This window comes from Bubalus kerabau, chromosome 7 (genome assembly GCF_029407905.1).
Source record: "Bubalus kerabau isolate K-KA32 ecotype Philippines breed swamp buffalo chromosome 7, PCC_UOA_SB_1v2, whole genome shotgun sequence".
NCBI classification, from domain to species: Eukaryota; Metazoa; Chordata; class Mammalia; order Artiodactyla; family Bovidae; genus Bubalus; species Bubalus kerabau.
The window spans coordinates 53,560,796-53,585,523 of NC_073630.1; positions in this window are offsets into that span (position 1 = coordinate 53,560,796).

The following is a 24,728-nucleotide window of genomic DNA, read 5'->3' on the forward strand; positions in this document are numbered from 1 at the left end:
TACCTAGCTGTCCCCTCAACCTCCCTTCCAAATCACCACCCCCTTAGATTAGCAGTTATTTTAAGTCACTAAGGATTAGAGTTGGACTTTCCTTATTGCATAGTGGTAAAGAACCTGCCTGCCAATAAGGAGACATAAGACATGAGGATTCTATCACTGGATCAGTGGTATGTGATATAGCAAATTCTGTTTGCTTTTTGTTTGTTTGTTTGTTTTTTTAAGATGATAGTTCATTCTATGGGAAAATTTGGGGGTAGTTTCCATATGTGATTTTACTAGTTTAGTATATATATTTTTTAAGATGATAGCTCATTCTATTGGAAAATTTGGGTGAAGTTTCCATACATGATTTTACTAGTTTAATAAATTAAAATCTCAGACTTTAACTGCACTACAGAAAGTAGTTAAAAAGATGGTAGAGGCAAAATCTCTACATACTGTGAGAAGTGAGAATAATTAAAATTGTTTGACAAGGATTTTAGCCATATTTGTTTGCATTTAATGGAAGCATTTGTTAGCTACAGTACCTGTGCAGGCATTTTTCAGTGAAAAAACAATTATCCTGAGTCTAGTGAACCTGCTTGTAAGTTTCCAGTTTCTAGACTTGAAAAAATGAAAAAGATGACAGGAGCAGCATTCCTGCCATTCAAGAGAGTAATGGGTCAATACTCATCAATATAAGGGAGATGTGTCCGGAATTTTGAATGTTCTAAGGGGTCTTTATAATTCCTCTATAAATTCCAACCGAATAAATCTATACCTTTTTTCTTTTTTTTTTTCCTGAAAGACCTGTAGCAGGTTTCTACAATGCTCTAAAATGTCAATTTGGCATTGGAAACTGCTGTTTCACAGCAGAAATTGAAAGCAACCATCATGGTTATGCTGAGAAAAGTAATAATTTGCAATTCAAGGGAAGCTTAGACTTTAAAAAAAAATAACTGATTTTTTATGAGGTTTTAATTCAGATATCATTATCAAGAATAGAGTACATGTTGCAATGAAATTCAACAGCTTTCTCACTGAGCACTGCTTTCAAGTGTTCCAGTGAATTGATACAGTCATTATTCTATCAAAATAAACATTCATTGACTAATTATACAGTTCAAGACATTGCCCTGAGCCTCTTTGCATAGTGGAAAGATTCCTTCTTTGAAGTATCAAATATATTCGCTTTGTTTCAGACCTTCTGTGCTTGTAGGGAGCCACTGACTTTGGTCCTGGCTAAACATGATAAGTTAAAACTGGTAAAAAGCAAAAATAGGAATGTATCATGTATATTCTCTCATGCCATTGTGACATTAGAGACATTATTGCTATTACTGTGCTTCTTGTGTTAGTGTCTTAGAAATGTAAACCTACTTGTACTTTCAAAATAATTGCCCATTTCCAAGATACACTGTTTCTTCGGAATGCATTCATATTACAATGCTCAGTATTTAGAAAGACCCCCTCAGAAAGAAATACACATATATATGTATTCATCTATAAACAAATATATGCATATTTGTTTATAAATAAAATATGCTCCCAGTTTAACACTGAAATTAATTCCAACAGTAGCATATTTATCTTCAATGAAACATCACTATGAGTGCTTGATAAATGCTTTTCAATAATTCATTTTGGGAACATTGGTATTTATTTATACTTAAAAGGTTATTATTTGATGACATATATAAAATATATAAAAAGAAACACCCACAACCAAGCTTTTCAGGAGAGTTTAAAATGAGTTTATAATGGTGTCAATTGTTAATGTCATCTATTGGTAAGGTAAATCAATTCAACATTTTGTGTCAATTTTCATTTATAAAAATATAGGCAGAATCATTTTTATGATATTTACTCATACTAAATTGGCTTCTCATATCATATTATTTTCCCTGGATGATAGTCATAGCATTTTAGTTAACTCTGTTTAACTTTCAGTTCAATTCAGTTGCTCAGTCGTGTCCAACTCTTTGCGACCCCATGAATTGCAGCACGCCAGGCCTCCCTGTCCATCACTAACTCCCAGAGTTCACTCAGACTCACTTCCATCGAATCAGTGATGCCATCCAGCCATCTCATCCTCTGTTGTCCCCTTCTCCTCCTGCCCCCAATCCCTCCCAGCATCAGAGTCTTTTCCAATGAGTCAACTCTTCACATCAGATGGCCAAAATACTGGAGTTTCAGCTTTAGCACCATTCCTTCCAGAGAAATCCCAGGGTTGATCTCCTTCAGAATGGACTGGTTGGATCTCCTTGCAGTCCAAGGGACTCTCAAGAGTCTTCTCCAACACCACAGTTCAAAAGCATCAATTCTTCAGTGCTCAGCTTTCTTCACAGTCTAACTCTCACATCCATACATGACCACTGGAAAAACCATAGCCTTGACTAGACGGACCTTTGTTGGCAAAGTAATGTCTCTGTTTTTCATTTAATAGCTATTAATAGGAAATTCTTTCTTCTTTCAAATCAATTATGAATCCTTATGTTATTTTAGTTGAACCAAACTAAAACACATGCACACACACTAAGTGATTCAATTTAATATCCTTTAATGGCTCAATCTGTTCCATCCAGAGCACCTGGAAAAATATAGAAAGTTTTGATAAATCTGGGTATCTATTTCTTCATATTCCTTTTCATTAGTCAGAGCCTTTTTGTTGTTAAATGGTAATAAGAGTTAACAGATAACAAAAAAGAAAAAAAAAATGGACAAGATGTTGTGATTACATTTGTTAGAGGCTACATAGACAAGGCTTGAAGAAGTCATTTTCAACAATAGAGATTGAACTATGTTCTGAGAGAAAGAAAAAGGGAAGAGGCATGGAAAAAAACACAAAATGCAGTAGTATATTTCGTGTCAAAGAAAAAACTAAAGAACAGTTGCCTTATCCACTCATCATTTTCTGGAGTACAGCTCTTATTCCCATGAGGACCAGTTAAGTTTTGTAACCATTCAGTAATGGAATCATTCAAATGAACTTCTGTTTTCAACAAACAAAGCTTCTAAAACTTGTGTAGCTTTAAAACAATATTCTGGTTCTATTGTGAGTCATTTTATTGAAACATGGTTGGTTTGGTTTTGTACTTATCAAGAAAAATATATACTCACAAATAAGAAGTCATTGATTTGATAATTCTCTGCATATTTGAATTATCTATAGCAATATCCCCTCTATTTTATACTAGTTATTGAGTGTTGATTCTATTTTTCAAACAGTAAACAATTTTGACAGTGCTGTCTATGGTAGACTGTTGAAATGAATCAATACTTTTCATAGAATAAAATCTCATTGTTAGCAAAACAAGCCTATTAAACCTAAGGTTATTTCCTATTGCTTTCAACTTTTGAAAAATGCTAACACTGCCACTAGACCTTCTTGTAAAATTGGAAACAGGCTGGTTATAGATATATAAGCCAGTGGTACTGTGTCAGCACTTTCTAAATCTGTATTGGTGCTTTCATTCCAAGTATAATCAAGGCCAATCCTGTACCAGCCAACACAGCTCGGAAATGTTGTACAAAAATCTTATGGGTATATCGATAATGATTTGCCAGTACCCTTTACAGTACAAAGAATCTCTTAGAAGCAAAATGTACAGCTGCCTCAGTAAGAGCATACAGGATTATTCAATTCAAAGTACACATTTGAAAAGTACAATTCTCGGTTGAAGATATAAACAAAAGAAAGCAGTCATCTAGTTATATAGTTTTAGTGCATGCATGCTAAGCTGCTTCAGTCATCCCCGACTCTTTGCCACCCTGTGAATTGTAGCCTGCCAGGCTCCTCTGTGGAGCAGGAAATGGCAACCCACTCCAGTATTCTTGCCTAGAGAATCCTGTGGATGGAGGAGCCTTGTGGGCTGCTGTTCATAGGGTTGCACAGAGTCGGACATGACTGAAGTGACTTTTCATGCATGCATGCATTGGAGAAGGATATGGCAACCCACTCCAGTATTCTTGCCTGGAGAATCGCAGGGACAGAGGAGCCTGGTGGGCTGCCACCTATGGGGTCGCACAGAGTCGGACACGACTGAAGCAACTTAGCAGCAGCAGCAGGCTCATCTGTCCCTAGGATTCTCCACTGGAGAATCCAACTCACTGGAGTGGGTTGCCATTTCCTCCTCCAAGGGATCTTCCCGACCCAGGGGTCGAACCTGCATCTCTAATGTCTCGTGCATTGGCAGGTGAATTCTTTTCCACTAGCGCCACAGTCGGACACAAGTTAGTGACTGAACAAGAACAACAGTCATATACTAATTCATTTATGCATTTTTGTGATTATGAGTAAGAAACAAGATACCTATCAAGTACCTATTCTTAAAAATAAATTCTATCATGAAAGCATTCTAGTCAAGTATGGAAAATCTTATAAACACATAAAAATATAATTTATATTATAAATTGTTATGTAAGAGATATCAGTTCAGTTCAGTTCAGTCGCTCAGTCGTGTCTGACTCTGTGACCCCATGAACTGCAGCACTCCAGGCCTCCTTGTCCATCACCAACTCCCAGGGTTTACTCTAACTCATGTCCATTGAGTCAGTGATGTCATCCAACCATCTCATCCTCTGTCGTCCCCTTCTCCTCCTGCCCTCAATCTTTCCCAGTATCAGGGTCTTTTCCAATGAGTCAGCTCTTCGCATCAGGTGCCCAAAGTATTGCAATCTAGGCTTCAACATCAGTCCTTCCAATGAACACCCAGGACTGATCTTCTTTAGGATGGACTGGTTGGCTCTCCTTGCAGACCAAGGGACTCTCAGGAGTCTTCTCCAACACCACAGTTCAAAAGATATACAGTAAAATAAATAATCTTGTTAAGTTAGGCTGTAGTATGGTAACAAAATACTTAAAAACTCAGTTATATAAAACAATGAAGACTCGCACTCTCCTGAGGGCCAGCTGGGATTCTCCTGTTTTCACTCCAACCGCAGGACCCAGGTTGACAACAGTAAGCTGTCAGTGTTGACACTGCTAAACTTCTTAGCACCATTGCCTGTCATAGCCAAAAAGAAAAAGCAAGAAAACTGTGAAAATTGTTGAAATGTTGCTAAACAATCTGACACAGAAAACACAATCTCCTTTGTGGACATAACCCACAAAACTCTCCCTAGCCATTAAAGGGCAGAAAGTTCAGGCTTGCATGCACTCAGAAGGCAAATAGAATTAATAATTAAGCATAAACAACTAAGGGGTAACACAATGACAAGGAGTTGAAGCTGATCTGATCTTCAAAGATGAATAAGAATTTAGACATGTGTTAGGGCAGACTCCACAGGTTAAAATTTCAGTCTCACAAGACTGTCTCCACTTCAGACATAATCACAAATAATTAAGTCCTCATCTTACCCACAAGTTCTACAAGGCTTAGAGAAAAATTGCATGTTTCAATAATCCCCTACTCACATTCAGTAATTTGCTATAGAGTATATCACAGAACATGGAAAAATAGTTTATTTACAACTGTCAGTTTATTACACAGGATATCTTAAAGATGCAAATGAATAGCAAATGAAGAGACACCTAGGGTAAGATCCATAATGGTCTCAAGGGCAAGATCTCTGTCCCCAAGAGGTTAGAGACTGCCACCCTCTAAGTACACTGGTGTATTCACCAACTGAAGCTCTCCCACCTGTGTACTTTAGGGATATTAGTGAAGACTTCATCATATACACATAATCAGTTATTAAATCTTTTTCCAACATTTTACCCCTCTCTGGAAGATGAGGGCTAGGGCTGAAAGTTCTAAGCTTCTAATCATGGCTGGTCTTTCAAGTAACCAGCCACTATTCAGAAGTTCACCTAGAGTCACCTCATTAAAACAAAGATGCTCTTATCACCCAGGAAATCCCAAGGGATTTGGAAGCTCTGTGTCAGGAACTGGGGTTAAACACCAAATACAAGTATGGATTAGAAGAAGATACATTTTAAATTTTTAACTGCTGAAAAATATTGAGATATATAATTAAAATGAATGGTTATGATTTGGGGGAGAAGGGAAAGGGAGAAAAATCAAGGAAAACAAAGTTTTTGAGCCTGCAGTAATTGTAGAAATGTTGTAATATCATTATGAGAACTAAGGAAAAGAGCAAGAGGCTTAGATATGAAAGTAATTTCTGTGTTTTGAGTTAATTCTAAATTTCCGTTCGTTCTTTATGATCAGAGCCACCCTGCTCTGTTTTCTTGTTCTGTGTGGTGCCACAGGACTGACTGCTATCTTCAGGTCTGCAGGCACTGTCTGCAGTTGCACCTCTTCCGTGGCTTCAGTTCCCACTACACAGACCCCTCGGATTCCAGCCTTGGGTGGGTGCTTCCATCTCCTGGGCTCTGGTGACGCTGCTTCTCCCCTTTGTCTCTCCAGCCTGGTGGTTACAATGGCTTCTATGGCATGTATGTAACCCACAGACTGCTTTGCTTTTCCTTGTGGGCTTCTCAGCTCTCTTATGAGCTGTGTAAAGAAGTTACTTCATTGAATTCCCTCAGTTTGAAATGACTGCTTTCCGCTTTCCTAGTTGGACTTTGAGATACAAACTCTAAAAATAAAATCATAGGAGACACAGACTGTAATATTGGTTCATAATTTGTCTTGGGGTGGGGCGTAGAGGGCTGGAGAGGTGGGAGGGGAAGTGGAATAAATAAGTAGAGGAAATCACAGATCCATATCAGAGTCTGAGGATAGTTATAGACCCCTCTATTAGCTGAGGAAGGGGTACATAGCTGTTTATATATGAATATATATATATATATATATATATATATATACACACACACACACACATACACATAAACATACTCACAGCAGTTTTCAATATAATTATAAAGTGTCACTGAAGTGTGATCCATGGACCACTACTTAGTAATCCTTGATTATTAAGAAATGTTTAAATACTTTGAAAGTAGGTTTGTATTTTATGTTAAATATATTACAAAATAATAATATATTATACATATTATAAAACTTATAGAAACTTAATATTACTATTATAAGATCATAGAAACACAAAATATCAGCACATAGAAGGAAAAGTAGAGATTACCCAATCCAACTTCATTTTACAAAAAAGAAAATGGTGTTCACATTTGTGAAAAGACATGCCATACTGCTGAGTGGGTCAGTGAATGAATCATAGTTGGTGCCTGGATCTTTAAATATCAAGCAAATATTTCCAGGTCAAAATATGGCAGCTAATTGCTTCTTGTTTTTGAAATATAATAGTGCAAAGAGCTCTCTATTGGCCTGACAGGCTTGATGGATCCACACAAGGACCTGAAAGGGTTCTTGACATTTTGTAGATGCTTAGGTCAAGATAATACCCACTCCAGTGTTCTTACCTGGAGAATCCCAGGGACGGGGGAGCCTGGTGGGCTACCATCTATGGGGTCACACAGAGTCAGACACAACTAAAGTGACTTAGCAGCAGCAGGTCAAGATAATAGTGCACACCTATAACACAATGTTATTCGCTGCTCCCCTACTTGGGGAGAACACTTACTCTTTGCTCCATTAAGTTGTCTCCTCAGAGGCTGGCTTCTTTCGAGGTTGTCTCTTGAGGCACAAAAGTAGTGAAGGAACAACTGGATTGGAATATCAGGGTGAGTGGTGGAGGGGAGAGAGGGAAATGAATTGCACAAAAGAGAAAAGATTTTATCATGTGTCTCCCATGCAGAATTAGAAAACTAAAAATTTATACTGACCTACTGGTGTTTTTATTATTAATTTATCTAATTCAATAGCTGCACTAATTACCCACAGTGTTTAAATTTGCTACATAATTGTGGTGTAAAGGACATAATGCTGGACCAGAAATTCAAATATTTAGTTGTATTTGAGATGAGTGAGTTGCTTAATCATTCTAGATTAAATTCATGCTATTATTACCTCTTCACTTCTTCTTGGTGAACTCTCACAGAGTCTTTAAAATTCATCTTAACTCTCATCCTGACTAAGATACATTCCTTGACCTTTCATGCTGAATTATGCTCCCAGCTTTCACATCCCCACAATACTTTGTATGTACCCGATTCTTGCACTCATGAAAGTTTTGTAAGCACCCCTTTCTTGTCTGTTTTCCTTACCACGATGTAAGTTACATTTGTTCAGGGATAAGTTTTATTCACATTTGCATTCCTAATATATTGCATTGTGTTTTTCATACAGTGAACTTCAGTGAGTACATGTTAAGTGACTTAATAAAAGGATACAGTGATAAATGAAGGGCTTTGAGTATAGGAACAGTACAGTCTAGTCTGGTTCTTGAATTTTATTATTATTGAATCTAATTATTTACTTTGTAACTATTTATTGAATGTACTATTTACTTTGACAATGCACATTTGTACTGATCCATTCTCTCCCTGTTATAGGAGGTCCATCTATGTCTACCATATAGTAAGTGCATCAGAGGGTATGTCTTTGAAGGTTTTAAATCTATTTCATCAAATATTATTTCAAACTATCCCAAGATATTTTTATATCTTTTTGCCATGTTTTTCTCATTTGAGTTCATCCCAGGAAGAATTCTATTTACTGTAGGGGCTAAAATTAATAATATAGCCATGTGCTTTTATGTGAAAGAAGGGGTATTCTTCCCACATAGACAAAGTTGTATTTTGTTTTCAACTTCAGGCACTAGTCACAGTAGTTTGCTTCTGAAGACTATTTATCAAGTCTTTTTCCAGATTTCTATCCTTAATATTGGCCCTAAAATCTAGACTTCCATTTGCACATATACAATCAAGGCTTGCATCTACCTGTCTGTCCCTTCTTTTCTCACTACCATATATCATTGACCATTATGTGTGTCTTTCCTGTTTTCTTTTCTGCCTTCTCTTCTCTCCTTCTCTTTTTCTCTTTCTTCCTCCCTTTTCCATTCTCTTTCTCCCCTCTTTTCTCTCTTCTTTATCTCTAGAGATCTATCTATAATATCAATCAATTAATTGATCCATCAGGAAGTTTTATCTCTGCAGATTGAAAATACTTGGAAAAATATTCCAGAAGATTCCAAAAAGCAAAACATGAATGCACCATGCTTAGGCAACTATTCACATAGCATATACATTGTGTTAGGTATCTTAAGTAACCTAAAGATGATTTAAGGCATATGAGAGGAAATGTATAGGATATATGCAAATGCTGTGTCATTTTTTTATGAGACTTGAGCATCCATTCATTTGAGTGTTCACAGAGTTCCTGATATTAGTACCCCTTGGATACTGAAGGATGACTGCATGTAGAAAAATAAAGAGTTTATCAATCTATATAGAGATTCTTTTGTGTCATATATGAGAGAGAGAGAGAAAGACAGAGACAAAGAGAAACAGAGACAACTGAGAGCAATATCTCTTTCCATTTATTCTTATTTCTATTTTTATCTCTTATTTTTGGGTAGAAGTGTACATCTAAAAATAGTGATTCAAATGATATAATAAAGCAGAGGGAATGATGATGTTGTGCAAAGAAGGTATATCTCTGATGAAAGGTGAATAAGGGAGTAAAAGAAATAAGATCCTAGAGGGCTAAGTATAGAGCACTGGTTAAAAGAAAGAAATAATACATAAGGATTCAGGTAAATCTGCAGGTACAATGGCACCAAATTTGGGAGAAGCTATGTATTTGAGGATTATTCTCTTTTTGTGTGCCACTCCCTCATAATCATTTCTCAGAGAAAGAGTTGGGAACATACTGCTGCAGAAGTTCAGCATCTTGTTGTTCAAGGGGAGTCCCACAAAACCTCTACCCCAGAAAAATAGTTGCATCAAGTTCCATCACCTTTTCTGTGATTTCTTTTTATACTATCCCTGTGAACTTGGAATTTTCTAGAGGAAAGATGCTAAATATAGATAAACTTTTCCTACTAGTTCAAACTCCTTTTAGAAAATCATTGATCCTCATGAAGATTGGAATTCTGGCTTAAGTATATTATATATCAATTAATTTTATGGACTTTCTGGTCAGTGTGGATATTGTAAAATCGAAGAAACTTTGAATTATTTATAGACCATGTACCACAGTCAGTGCATTAATAGGAAATTTTTGGTCATGGCTTCCCTAGGTAAACTGAATATAAAGCCATCTGGCTTTCCCTTCAGTGGTAAAAGTTGGAGTATAATTAAAGAAAACTAGGGGCATTAATCTCCATGCTACAAGCTTTTAATTTTTTTTCCTAGAACAAAACAAGACTTTATTCAGCTTTGTACTGTCAATAAAATGAAGATACAGTAAATCTGAGCTACTGTATTTTGCTCTGACTCTGGGCTAATATTTCAAATAAGGAATCACATAAAGTGGTCTTTTCTTTTGGGAACATCTCCAACTTCCAGCAATTTCTTTTTTCTCCCTTGGAATTTAATTTTTATACACACTGTTCCCAATGATATTCTATTTTTCTGGGATGAAGACACAAATGACAGTGTCCTCTAACAGCTCACCCAGCACAACATTCAGTTCAGTTCAGTTCAGTTCAGTCGCTCAGTCGGGTCTGACTCTTTGCGACCCCATGAATCGCAGCACGCCAGGCCTCCCTGTCCATCACCAACTCCCGGAGTTCACTCAGACTCACGTCCATCAAGTCAGTGATACCATCCAGCCATCTCATCCTCTGTCGTCCCCTTCTCCTCCTGCCCCCAATCCCTCCCAGCATTAGCTAACAATTATTTTCAATATATTCATTGAGATATGATTAAGCTATTTCCCTTTACTCTAACTGTCTTACTCTCTACAAGTTTTCAAGGTTATAATAACCCTAAATTGAATCTGTAACTTCAACATAAAACATGAAGGACACATTTGGCACTGAATAAGCCAATATTTTATGAAATTCTACTGTTGTACTTATTGGTGCCATCATTGACCTTTGAGTAAGATGAGAAGGTCCTTTTTTACTAGGAGCATATTTATGTGTGATCATTGCTTTAACCACTTAACATGCATCATGTACCAACATTATATAAGACAGTGCTATTACACTGTTGTTTTTCAATCGCTAAGTCATGTCCAACTCTTTGCGAGCCCATGGACTGCAGCATGCCTGTCTCCTCTATTTACTCCACTATCTCCCAGTTTGCTCAAATTCATGTCCATTCAGTTGGAAGCACTAGAAAAATATACTATAAAAAGGTAAATAGAACTGCCTTATGATCCAGCAATCCCACTGCTGGGCATACACACTGAAGAAACCAGAATTGAAAGAGACACGTGTACCCCAATGTTCATCGCAGCACTGTTTATAATAGCCAGGACATGGAAGCAACCTAGATGTCCATCAACAGATGAATGGATAAGAAAGCAGTGGTACATATACACAATGGAGTATTACTCAGCCATTAAAAAGAATACATTTGAATCAGTTCTAATGAGGTGGATGAAACTGGAGCCTATTACACAGAGTGAAGTAAGCCAGAAAGAAAAACACCAATACAGTATACTAACGCATATATATGGAATTTAGAAAGATGGTAACAATAACCCGGTTTACGAGACAGCAAAAGAGACACTGATATATAGAACAGTCTTTTGGACTCTGTGGGAGAGGGAGAGGGTGGGATGATTTGGGAGAATGGCATTGAAATACGTATAATATCATATATGAAATGAGTCGCCAGTCCAGGTTCGATGCACGATACTGGATGCTTGGGGCTGGTTCACTGGGATGACCCAGAGGGAGGGTATGGGGAGGGAGGAGGGAGGAGGGTTCAGGATGGGGAACACATGTATACCTGTGGCAGATTCATTTCGATATTTGGCAAAACCAATACAATAAAGTTTAAAAATAAAACAAAATTAGATTTTGCATAAAAAATAAATAAATAAATAAAAAAGTATTCCCCCCCCCAAAAAAAAAGGTAAATGTGTTTTATTTTAAGGAGTTAACAATCGCATGTTAAATTTAATTCTAGTGTATGTTTCTCTCTTTTAGTCACCTTGAATGTCTATATTAATGTTGCCTAATGGCCATGTTTGGAGCCAACTTAAATGAAACACAATTACAACTCTAATTACCCATACTTGAAGCCTGGTGGGCTGCCATCTCTGAGGTCTCACAGAGTCGGACACAACTGAAGTGACTTGGCAGCAGCAGCAGCATAGACATGTTTTTTGTTTGTTTTTTTTTAATTAAGGAACATATCCATCACTGTCTTTCATGTTTATGGAAACTGACTAACCACACAGTGGAGCTTTAGAGCCTTCTGAGAAGAACAACTTGCCAATCACTTTATGAACATTTAGGCAACTGTCATGGATAGAATTATTCATATTATTATATTTATATAATAGAATTATTATATAATTATTCATATGAATATAATTATTCCTCTTATTATATTTATACCATTGATATCTTTACTGTATTTCCGCTTTTATCACCTGGTTCTTACATCATAATTAAATGATAATAAAACCCACACCCTACATTTTATGTTTACTTAAGACAGAGAACACATATTTACACTCTTGTAAATACACATTTTAAAATACAATACCTAAAGAATAAAGGATCTGTTTTACAATCACTAATAATGCAAAGCAGATTAATTTGTGTCCATCAACTATGCATCTGTTAAAGATAAGGATTTATTCTTGCTAATGTGTTAATTGTTCAGTGGGGGTTCTACCTCAAAATGCTGATTCATTCATCTGGTTCTGCTGACCTCCGTTGGCCCCAGTTAGATTTAGTTCCTGGTCATGTATTTAGTTGAGGTTTACACTAAATGCCATTCATTGGCTTTTTGAGACCAGTCATGGGGCTCAGCATGTTCTCATAGTAGAGGCAGAATGCAAGAGAGAAAGCTCAGTGCATACACACATTTCAGGCCCAGGCTTGCATCACGTCACATCTATTGATAGCCGATGGTCCCACATCATATGTTCAAGACGAAAGATGAGGAGAAGATAAATACACACCTTACATAGAAATATAATGCCAAAGAGTCTTCTAATATATACAATAACACATAGTTATCACCTTATCACCTTCCCGAATTCCACTCAAAACTTTCCACTAAAACTTAAAGGCTTTCTAAGTCACTTCAGTTGTGTCCAACTCTGTGTGACCCCATAGATGGCAGCCCACCAGGCTCCCCCATCCCAGGGATTCTCCAGGCAAGAACACTGGAGTGGGTTGCCATTTCCTCCTCCAATGCAGGAAACTGAAAAGTGAAAGTGACGTAGCTCAGTTGTGTCCAACTCCTAGCGACCCCATGGACTGCAGCCTACCAGGCTCTTCCGTCCATGGGATTTTCCAGGCAAGAGTACTGGAATAGGGTGCCATTGCCTTCTCCGAAATAAATTATAATGGTTAATAATATTTTTTAAATGGCCTTTGGACCAAAAGGTCTGTGTATTAACACTCTCTATATTACTGACTTCGGCACAGTACCTGACACATATTCAGTATTCTAAAATGTTTTACTGAGTTTGGTAAAACTTTCCGTAAAGTTTTACCCTGTTTGGCTGGGTGACATAGTGTATGACTCATAGATATGTCATTAATCTAATAATGTACAACTAAAAGAAAGTGACATTCTTGTACCAAGAAATGGGTTATTTTTCCCAAATTTCAAAAATAAATAAATATATAATTCAGTCTCTTTGAAAAACAACAGTGAGGATGATTCCCACTGAATAATCGCAGACAGACATCCTCCAATGCATTCGCTTTCCTTGAAGGAGTTGCTTTAATTATTAGATATTTAATTAGATTTTCACTAATGGTATAAACATAATATGAAAATTCACTTTGATTTGAGTTGTCATTTTAAAATCACTAATCAACTGAGAGGTATGAATAATCATGCAGGAGACTGAGATTTGAGCACTGAGGTCTTTTTTTTTTTTTTTTTTTAATAAATCTGGTATCATTAGATGAATATATAGTCTCAATTACAGAATGTGAAATCCTATTAAATTATCTCATATAAGTCAATGCCCAGAGGACCATTTTTGATCAAGGTAGAATAACTCATTTTTGAGGACCTTAAAGAAGGCAAATTTCATGTTTCAATGAAAGGTCACATCATGAATCCTCTTTATTCCTTCACTGTAAAAGACAGGATCTGTTATTCCCCTTAATTGAGAGTAATAATAACTTGAAAAAATAAAAAAGAATTTTGATTTAGAGACTTGAAAACTTTTGTAATTTGTAGTTATTTTGTCAGTGTTTTTACTTATAACTGTTACTAGTAAAAACTCTAGGTGACTTAGGATCTATGTTCCAATCTTCAGTATTAACAAAATGAACTCACTCTGCCAATAACACATTTTTTTTCCCACAATGCACATATATGTGTGTGAGTGTACACAAACATATATAAAACACACTAAATCCACATATCCCTCTTTACTACTATTTGCTATAATATAAAATCTCCTAAGTTTAAGACCATCGTTGTTCTGATCTCCTTGTATCTGATAAAGCTACAGAAATAATGTCTTCACTGCCTTTTTTTTAAGACAATCATTATCAAATACCTACCCTGTTCTGTAATTACTGATTATGTGTATTTAACTATCTTAAGACCACATACTCCAAATTTTAGGCACTGTGGTTTAAATATACATCTGTGTACCATGTCCATCCATCCTAAGGCCTAGCTCAGTTTTGTTTAAAACCTGCTTTTTTCTTTTTTTATTTATTTTTTTAATTTTATTTTATTTTTAAACCTCACAGCCATCTATTTGATTGGAATTGTCTCTTTGATTTTTGTTGGAAATGAATTTCTAATTTTTCAGTTGCTTTAGTTATGATCAAGTTTGCAAACATACTTTTTCAAAAATGAATTTTGAACACACAATAATCAAATTTGTATAATTCTGAATCATAGAAATGTGTGCACAATTGGTAAAACATGTAGTTGGGGTAAGTAGGTGTGCTACAAAAAACAATAATAAAATAGGCATGTGAACAGCTTAGTAAATTATATAAATACTTTACCTATAATCTATATAATTTTCCTTATTTTATTTGGGTATTTTTCTTTTTTGAATCTATCGGATGATAGGATCAAGAGATATAATATAGAAAGTTCTTTCCAAAATACTAGAACTTTAAAAATCTACAAAGAATAACATTAGCATTTTTTATAGTCACTTCCTATGTATTTTTGGCCAGAAGTCAAAATTACTGGATTTAATGTATTTTGGTTTTCAGTGTTCAATAGCTAAAATTAAAATAAATAAATATTACAAATAATAACTTAAAAAATCAACTCTAAATTTTCTTTAATTAAATTAAAATTTAATTAAACTGAATTAAAATCTCAGTGCTGAATTTTCTTTCAAGTAATTTTATCAGAGAAGCAATCACACAAGATTCAAAGCTATGTGCATAATTTTCTTGGTGGTATATACACTTCAGAATTCAAGGTAACAGAATTTGTAAGCTATCTAGCTCTTTGTGTGTAAATGTCACTGATATTAAATAATTAACATATCTTAGAAGTCACCAGTAAAGATTTAGTTAACAGATCATTATTAAACTTTTAAAACATCATGTGTGAACTGTATAAATTTGAAATCTATAGTCATAGACTATAGCACAAGCAGGTGGAGACATCACAAATTAAGCACACATTGGTTTAAGAAGCCTCTATTTTGGGGCTTTCCTGGTGACTCAGACGGTAAAGAATCCTCCTGCAATTCAGGAGACTTGGGTTTGATCCCGGGGTTGGAAAGATCCCCTGGAGAAGGAAATGGCTACTCACTCCGGTATTCTTACCTGGAGAATCCCATGGACAGAGGAGGCTGGTGGGCTACCATCCATGGAGTCTCAAAGAGTTGGATGCAACTAAGCACACACAAACATTTGTTTTCACAGGTTGATTTGTTCAGGAGTACCATTTCAAAATATGCTGTCACCATTATTTTGGAAACAACAATACTTTTTATTATTATTCTTATTTTCAGTATATATTCACATATAATTCCCATTAAGTTACTGAAGCAAAATCAAACATTTGAAGAATAAATAAAGTACGGGAAAATCGACTTGCAGAACTTTTTGAAATTGTCATCTTTGCTAAGCCAGAATTGTTGACTAGAATCTCCTATACTATGTGATCTTTCGTTAATTGGTCCAAACAAGAAACTATCTTTTGTAAGTTCTGGTAGGTGAAAGTAAAGCAGTACTTCTGAAAGCTGTTATTTTACAGGCTGTCAGCAACAAATAAAGACATACTGGTGGATTCTAGCTAGTTCTTGCTCTTTTTGGCTCCAGACCCACTTCATCTTCCCAAGTGAAAATCTTGCTGACCAAGAACTCAGGCCCATCAAAAGTGTAGATAGTAGCCTTCCATAATCTTTTCACCAGGTCTCCTCTGCAGATCTACTTCAGCAGACAAAATTGCCTTGTTTCAAAGGGCTGGTTATAGACTGTTCTCTGATCCTCCAATTCCCCCTTCTAGAAATTTGTAACTCCAGCAGTATACATAATTTGGGGAAGTGTTATCATATATATAACTGCTTCTTACATAATTCTCATACTTAGTTTTCAAATTGAATCTGACTGAGATATCATTTGATGAGATCACACTGCTATTAAATGTCAGTATTAAAAATCAAATGTTTCTTATTATTACTCAATCTTCAAATAAAAAATATTTTTAAAAAGTGGGGTTGCTAAAATAGATGTTTAGTAAAAAGAAATTGAAGGCAAGGAATAAGAAGTTTCAAGAGAGCTAGAAGAGAGGGAAAGGAAGATAATCTAGCAGGAGAAACTGATTCATGCTTAAAGACTTTTCATGGTAGCCAATGCTATCTACCATGTGGTTGGTTACATCATAAAATACTGGTATAACTGCTAACTTTCAAAGCTTCACACCTTTAACACTCACTGAAGAGAAAAATACACTCATTTTGCCTCGATAGGTTGTGTTATATATCCTGTTGTATATATAAAACATACATTTTAGTGGATTAAATAACAAAAATTTAAAATTTATCCAAGTAAAATCTGTATCAGATGAGAAGCAAGATGAACTGTTCTAAAACCAGCAACTCAGTGATTCAGAAGAAGGAAAGTGCCACCATCTTGGAGCAGCATCACATGAACATATGGCCTCCTTTATCTTATGGGCACCTCAGATAAAGAGGCAACTGCCAGGCCACTGCTGATTTTTCCACACTTTGTGCCAAAACTTATGTAAGCAAATTCTGCTCCAGACCATTGGATAAAACTAATCACATGACATAAATTATCTTCAAGTGAATAAATAATGTAGTCTTATTTGTACACAAATATTTGATACTAGTGAACACTGGTAATGTTATTTCTATATAACCTAGTATTTGAAATAACTGACTTTGGCATAGGGTTTTATGGTAGGTATCGGGCACTTTAGTAAAATAATCTGTTCCTCAATTTTCTTATTAATAAAAAGGAAGGCAATAATATTCATCTAACAGAACAGTTGGGGAGTCAAATGCAAGCATATAGCACTCGATAATATTAGTCATTGTCATTGGCATCATCAACATCATCATTCTCTATATCTCTATCCCTTGATGAAGTGTGTCACCAAGGCTGATAGATATTGACAAAAACAGAATATTAGAGTTGGAAAGAACTTTAGAGATTACCTAATTTTGTTCATTCCTTTAATTTATGAGGAAACAGATGCCCATCAAATTAAGTGACCTGCTCAAGCCCAAATCCTAGCAAAATTGGCACCAGACATCTCTGTCTAGTGTCCTTTGTTCTCAAGCCTTGGAAAGTACAACTTCCTATCAAGCATGGACTGAAGGTACCCAATTGTGTTTCCTCTAGTGTTATGTCTTTTTCATATTTACCTCTTCTTAATTTGCTAATTAATTAATATTTTGTAATTAATCAAAATCTTCACAAAAGGTGCCAGCTTAATGACTGTATGAGCATGGCAGAAATACATTGATAGGGTAAAGCTCTGGTTGCCTGAACTAATGTATTTTCTGATTTCCAGTTATCTAAGGAAATTTTGCATATTCTACTAAAATTTAGGGATTTTAAAGGTAGAAAATGAATAAGAAAAAATTAAAATGTGAAACTGTTTATAGGCTAGATTAGGCTAATGTTAAAATATTCAATAAATCATTGAAAGGAAGGTAGCATCTGAATTATAATGATACAAATGATTTTTTGATCTCCCGTTTCCCCAGAAACAATAAAATAAAAAATGTTATTAGAATTATATGAGTCAAAAAAATTTACAGAACTGAAAATCAAGAATGTAGCAACTATCTGCCACTATGAACTTTTTTTATGGAAAAAATCTGTACCATCTGGACATACGTGAATAAGAGAGAAAAGGCCAAGTAACAAAAGCACATTAACTTGCTTAATAAGTGGGTAAAATGCAAAATGCTAAAAGCCAAAATGTCAAAATTCCACTTCAAGCATTACAAATGCTATTTTTAAAGACTTTCAAAAGCATTCTACAACTTTTTGCTATAAAACTGAAACTTTTCTTTTTAACTAATCAGATCAGACCAGATCAGATCAGTCGCTCAGTCGTGTCTGACTCTTTGCGACCCCATGAATCACAGCACGCCAGGCCTGCCTGTCCATCACAAACTCCCGGACTTCACTCAGACTCACGTCCATCAAGTCAGTGATGCCATCCAGCCATCTCATCTTCTGTCGTCCCCTTCTCCTCTTGTCCCCAGTCCCTCCCAGCATCAGAGTCTTTTCCAATGAGTCAACTTTTCGCATGAGGTGGCCAAAATACTGGAGTTTCAGCTTTAGCATCATTGCTTCCAAAGAAATCCCAGGGCTGATCTCCTTCAGAATGGACTGGTTGGATCTCCTTGCAGTCCAAGGGACTCTCAAGAGTCTTCTCCAACACCACAGTTCAAAAGCATCAATTATTTGGCACTCAGCTTTCTTCACAGTCCAAGTCTCACATCCCTACATGACTAAAACTTACAAATAAAACTAAAAAGTCATAACATACTGTGATATCTCACAGCAGAATTGTCCTCAAGCAAAGAATATGAATTGGGGGAGTATAGAAATCAGGAGGCAGAAAGACTAGTCATGAAATTACTGTAGTTGACCAAGAGAGAATATAAGGATTTATAAAGATGGATTTATAAGAACTATTAAGAAAATAGCATTGAGTGAGCTTATTTACTATTTAAAAGTAGGGCTTGAGGCTAAGTGAGAAATATAGACTGATCTTCATTCAGGTTTCTTTCTGGTACAATGAGTCAAAGGAATCAATTGCACTAAGGAAAGAGAGGAGATGAAAAGATAGGGAATGTATCAAGTGTAGTAAGTTCAGTTTTGAGTATGTTAAGTAATTTGTACCTGATGTTAGAAGATATGTGTGGTTTGGGTATATGAACAGGTACTAGATTTTAAAATAATTTTTATTGGAGTACAGTTGATTTACAAGGGCTTCTTTGCTGACTCAGTGGTAAAGAACCCACCAGCAATGCAGGAGACACAGGTTCAATCCCTAGCTCACAAAGATCCCCTGGAGAAGGAAATGTCTACCTATTCCAATATTCTTGCCTGGGAAACATCATGGATAGAGGAGCTTGGCAGGCTACAGTCCATCAGGTAGTAAAAGAGTCAGAAACAACTTAGCAACTAAACAAACAGGTTGATTTACAATGTTGTGCTAGTTTCAGGTGTACAGCAAAGTGAATTAGTTATACATATATCCACTTTTTGAAAGTCATTTTTCATATAGGCCATTACAGAGTATTGAGTGGTGTTCTGTGTGCTATACAGTAGGTTCTTGTTAGTTACCTATTTTATATATAATAGTGTGTATATGTCAATCCCAGTCTCCCAATTTATCTTCCCCTTCTCTTTTTCCCCCTGGTAACCATAAGTTTGTTTTATACATCTGTAAATCTGTATGCAGGTCAGGAAGCAACAGTTAGAACTGGACATGGAACAACAGACTGGTTCCAAATAGGAAAAGAAGTACGTCAAGGCTGTACATTGTCACCCTGCTTATTCAACGTATATGCAGAGTACATCATAAGAAATGCTGGACTGGAAGAATACAAGCTGGAATCAAGATTGCCGGGAAAAATATCAATAACCTCAGATATGCAGATGACACCACCCTTATGGCAGAAAGTGAAGAAGAACTCAAAAGCCTCTTGATGAAAGTGCAAGTAGAGAGTGAAAAAGTTGGCTTAAAGCTCAACATTCAGAAAACAAAGATCATGGCATCTGGTCCCATCACTTCATGGCAAATAGATGGGGAAACAGTGGAAACAGTGTCAGACTTTATTTTTCTGGGCTCCAAAATCACTGCAGATGGTGACTGCAGCCATGAAATTAAAAGACGCTTACTCCTTGGAAGGAAAGTTATGTCAAACCTAGATAGCATATTCAAAAGCAGAGACATTACTTTGCCAACAAAGGTCCGTCTATCAAGGCTATGGTTTTTCCAGTGGTCATATATGTATGTGAGAGTTGGACTGTGAAAAAGGCTGAGAGCTGAAGAATTGATGCTTTTCAACTGTGGTTTTTGAGAAGACTCTTGAGAGTCCCTTGGAATGCAAGGAGATCCAACCAGTCCATTCTGAAGGAGATCAGCCCTGGGATTTCTTTGAAAGGAATGATGCTAAAGCTGAAACTCCAGTACTTTGGGCACCTCATGTGAAGTGTTGACTCATTGGAAAAGACTCTGATGCTGGGAGGGATTGGGGGCAGGAGGAGAAGGGGATGACAGAAGATGAGATGGCTGGATGGCATCACTGACTCGATGGACGTGAGTCTAAGTGAACTCCGGGAGTTCGTGATGGACAGGGAGGCCTGGCATGCTGTGATTCATGGGGTCACAAAGAGTCGGACACAACTGAGAGACTGAACTGAACTGAACTCTATTTCCATTTTGTAAATAAGTTCATTTATAGCCATTTTTTTAGATTCCATGATATCTATCTTTCTCTGTCTGACTTACTTCACTCAGTATGACAGTCACTAGGTCCACCCATGTCACTGCAAATGGCATTATTTTGTTTTTTTTATGGCTGTCTAATATTCCATTGTATATATGTACCACTTCTTCTTTATCCATTCCTCTGTTGATGTACATTTAGGTTGATTTAATGTCCTGGCTATTTTTTATTATTTTTTTAATTTATTTATTTTAATTGGAGGTTAATTACTTTATAATATTGTAACTAGTGCTGCAATGAATGTTGGGTTGCATGTATTTTTTGAATTATGATTTTCTCTGACTATACATTGAGGAGTAGGATTGCTGGATCATATGGTAGTTCTATTTTCAGTTTTTTAATGAACTTCCATACTGTTCTTCACAATGGCTGTACCAATTTACAGTCCCACCAACAGTGTAGGAGGGTACTAGTTGAAACCACAAGATTTTTATATTATTCCAGATGTGTAGGAAGAATGATACATAAGAACAGACTATGGTAGAAGACCAACATTTTAGACATCCACAAGGGATGGCAAATCCAAACTATTAAGGACTCTTAAAGAATTATAAAAAGGATGGAAGAGCCTGCAAAGAGTAAACAGTTTGCTAGAGGAAAAGAAAACAGAGTGTATTATTTGATAAATGCTGCAAAATACCACCAATTGAGTGACTTAAACAGCAGCAATTTATTGTTCAGGAGGTTAAAATTCTGAGATCTAGGCTGTAGTAAGGCTGGTTCCTGCTGAGGGTCATGAGGAAGAATTTGCTCCTTGTGTCTCCCTCAGTTTCTAATTTGTTTTTTTTTTTGTTTGTTTTTTTTGTTTGTTTGTTTGTTTTTTTTTTATAGTCTAGCACTCTTTGGTGTGATGTATCAACCCCATCTCTACCTTCATTTTCTCATGACACTCACCCTGTGTCCATGGGTGTCTGTGTTCAAATGTTCCCTTTATATAAACACTCCAGTCATATTAGATTAGGGGCTGCACTAGTTCAAAATGATCTCATCTTAACTAGTCACATCTGCAACAACTCTATTTATTCTATGTAAGGTCACATTCTGAGAGCTGAGTATAAGACTTCAACATACAGATTTTAGAGGGACACAACTGATTCCATAACAGAATTTTTGAAAAGACAGCTTTCAAGTAAATATATATATATATATATATATATATATATATATATATTTCATAGATCTATCTGTTCAGTTCAGTTGCTCAGTCATGTCTGACTCTTTGTAGCCCCATGAACTGCAGCACTCCAGGCCTCCTTGTCCATCACCAACTCCCGGGGTTTACACAAACTCATGTCCATTAAGTCAGTGATGCCATCCAACCATCTCATCCTCTGTCATCCCCTTCTCCTCCTGCCCTCAATCGTTCCCAACATCAAGGTCTTTTCAAATGAGTCAGCTCTTCATATCAGATGGCCAAAGTATTGGAGTTTCAGCTTCAACATCAGTCCTTCCAATGAACAGCCAGGACTGACCTCCTTTAGGATGGACTGGTTGGATCTCCTTTAGGATGGACTGGTTACAGTCCAAGGGACTCTCAAGAGTCTTCAACACCACAGTTCAAAAGCATCAATTCTTTGGCCTTCAGCTTTCTTTATAGTTCAACTCTCACATCCATACACGACTACTGGAAAAACCATAGCCTTGACTAGACGGACTTTTGTCTATTCAATAAGATCATGAAGAAAGTCATTTTTACTAACCCATTTCAGCTAGTGTTAGAGGCAGATGTCTAAAATCATTTATCCAGTTTAAATGATGAACTAGAAATGAATTTAAACTCTTATTTAAAAAGACATTTGGATTTGAAATAAAGACCAAATATAAAACAGCAGTTAGAAGAGGGAGTTTGGTCTCAAAATAAAACATGGGGAAAAGAGAGATGTTTTGATTTTTTTGTTTAATTTGACCTACCATGAAGTTTCTCTTTTTTTTGCCCCAAAGAGCATCTTTATTCACAGCAAAGGACATCACCATAGCAACACACGTCAATTCCCTGAGAGTGTTTCCCTTATTGTTCACTTTCCTGAGGTTTCTTTTGAGAGAGTATCTTGTGGAGATAGACCTGACCTGTCTGGATCTGTTTCTGGGTGTAACACAGAACAGCAGATTGAGCAAGAGATTTGCAGTCACAAGTTCACTGTGTGGTTCTGACGTCTTTAAATTATGTAAGTTTGAACGTGTTTATTGACCTCTCAGAGTTTCATCTTTTACCTCTAAATCATAAATAACAGTATTCCTGCACCAGAATATTATAAACATATATGTTTATGTTTGCTAAAAGTGCTTTCTGTCAAAATATTATGTGGTATATATTTTTATATATGCCAGCTTCATTTTATTCCAAGTCTTATGTTCCCCCTTATCAAAATTATTTGTGGTAGAAATAAAGCATTTATGAATGTTTAGAAAATGCAGAATTAGATTGCCTCTGATTGTAAGAGCATAGCAAGTATTGTTAGAAACATAATCATCTATCCAAAATACTACATCTTTTTATTTTGAAATACTAAAGGAATGTATTACTATAAAAATCTGTTGTATAATGGCAGTGGCAGAAACAAATCTTAAGAAATCTTTATGAACAACAGCGAAGACAGAATGTGCAAAATGAAGTGGGTGGTAAAAACAAAAACATGTTCAAATTTAATAAAGTAGTACTATCTCATTCTGGCACATGGACACCAGATCTCAGGAAATATTAATAGCTATTACTCTCACACTTGTAATTCAATAAAACATAAATTTATGTCCTTTTGAAAATAACAAAACTCTAATAAAAACAATTGATTAAATTAGATGTGAGTGAGTAACATACAGTAAATGGGAAACCACATTTATGTGCTCAGTCACATAAGCCCTAGGTATTTAGTTCCTCAAATTGAAAGCATATATGCCATTTAAAGATTAATATTGAAATTATGCAGTTTTTCATCTTAATATGCTCTATTTGTCTCAATACAGTGTACAGAGATATGTCAATTTATAGTGTTTATCAATAACACCAGGTTGTCTGACAGACTATAAGGTTTTATTTCATTAAACTCAATATATAAGGGTATATATTATGTTATATAAAAAGTAGCTTATGTTTTCACTTTGGGGTACATATTTTAGCAAGAAGAGTAATAAGCTATCATGTCATATTCCAGAGCATTCTATGTCCAAAATCTCCTTCAGCAATCCACAGGAATCGATTACCCTGATCAGCTGCTCTGATTAACCTGGCAAGTGCATTGCATGTAAAGAATATCACCTTAATATTTCACATACAAAAGGAAAAATTAAATCTTATGCTGGGCTGGAAGAAGCACAAGCTGGAATCAAGATTGCCGGGAGAAATATCAATAACCTGATACGCAGATGACACCACCCTTATGGCAGAAAGTGAAGAGGAACTCAAAAGCACCTTGATGAAAATGAAAGTGGAGAGTCAAAAAGTTGGCTTAAAGCTCAACATTCAGAAAACAAAGATCATGGCATCTGGTCCCATCGCTTCATGGCAAATAGATGGGAAAACAGTGGAAACAGTGTCAGACTTTATTTTTCTGGGCTCCAAAATCACTGCAGATGTTAACTGCAGCCATGAAATTAAAAGACGCTTACTCCTTGGAAGAAAAATTATGTCCAACCTAGACAGCATATTCAAAAGCAAAGACATTACTTTGCCAACAAAGGTTCGTCTAGTCAAGGCTATGGTTTTTCCAGTGGTCATGTATGGATGTGAGAGTTGGACTGTGAAGAAGGCTGAGCGCCAAAGCATTGATGCTATTGAACTGTGATGTTGGAGAAGACTCTTGCAAGTCCCTTGGACTGCAAGGAAATCCAACCAGTCCATTCTGAAGGAGA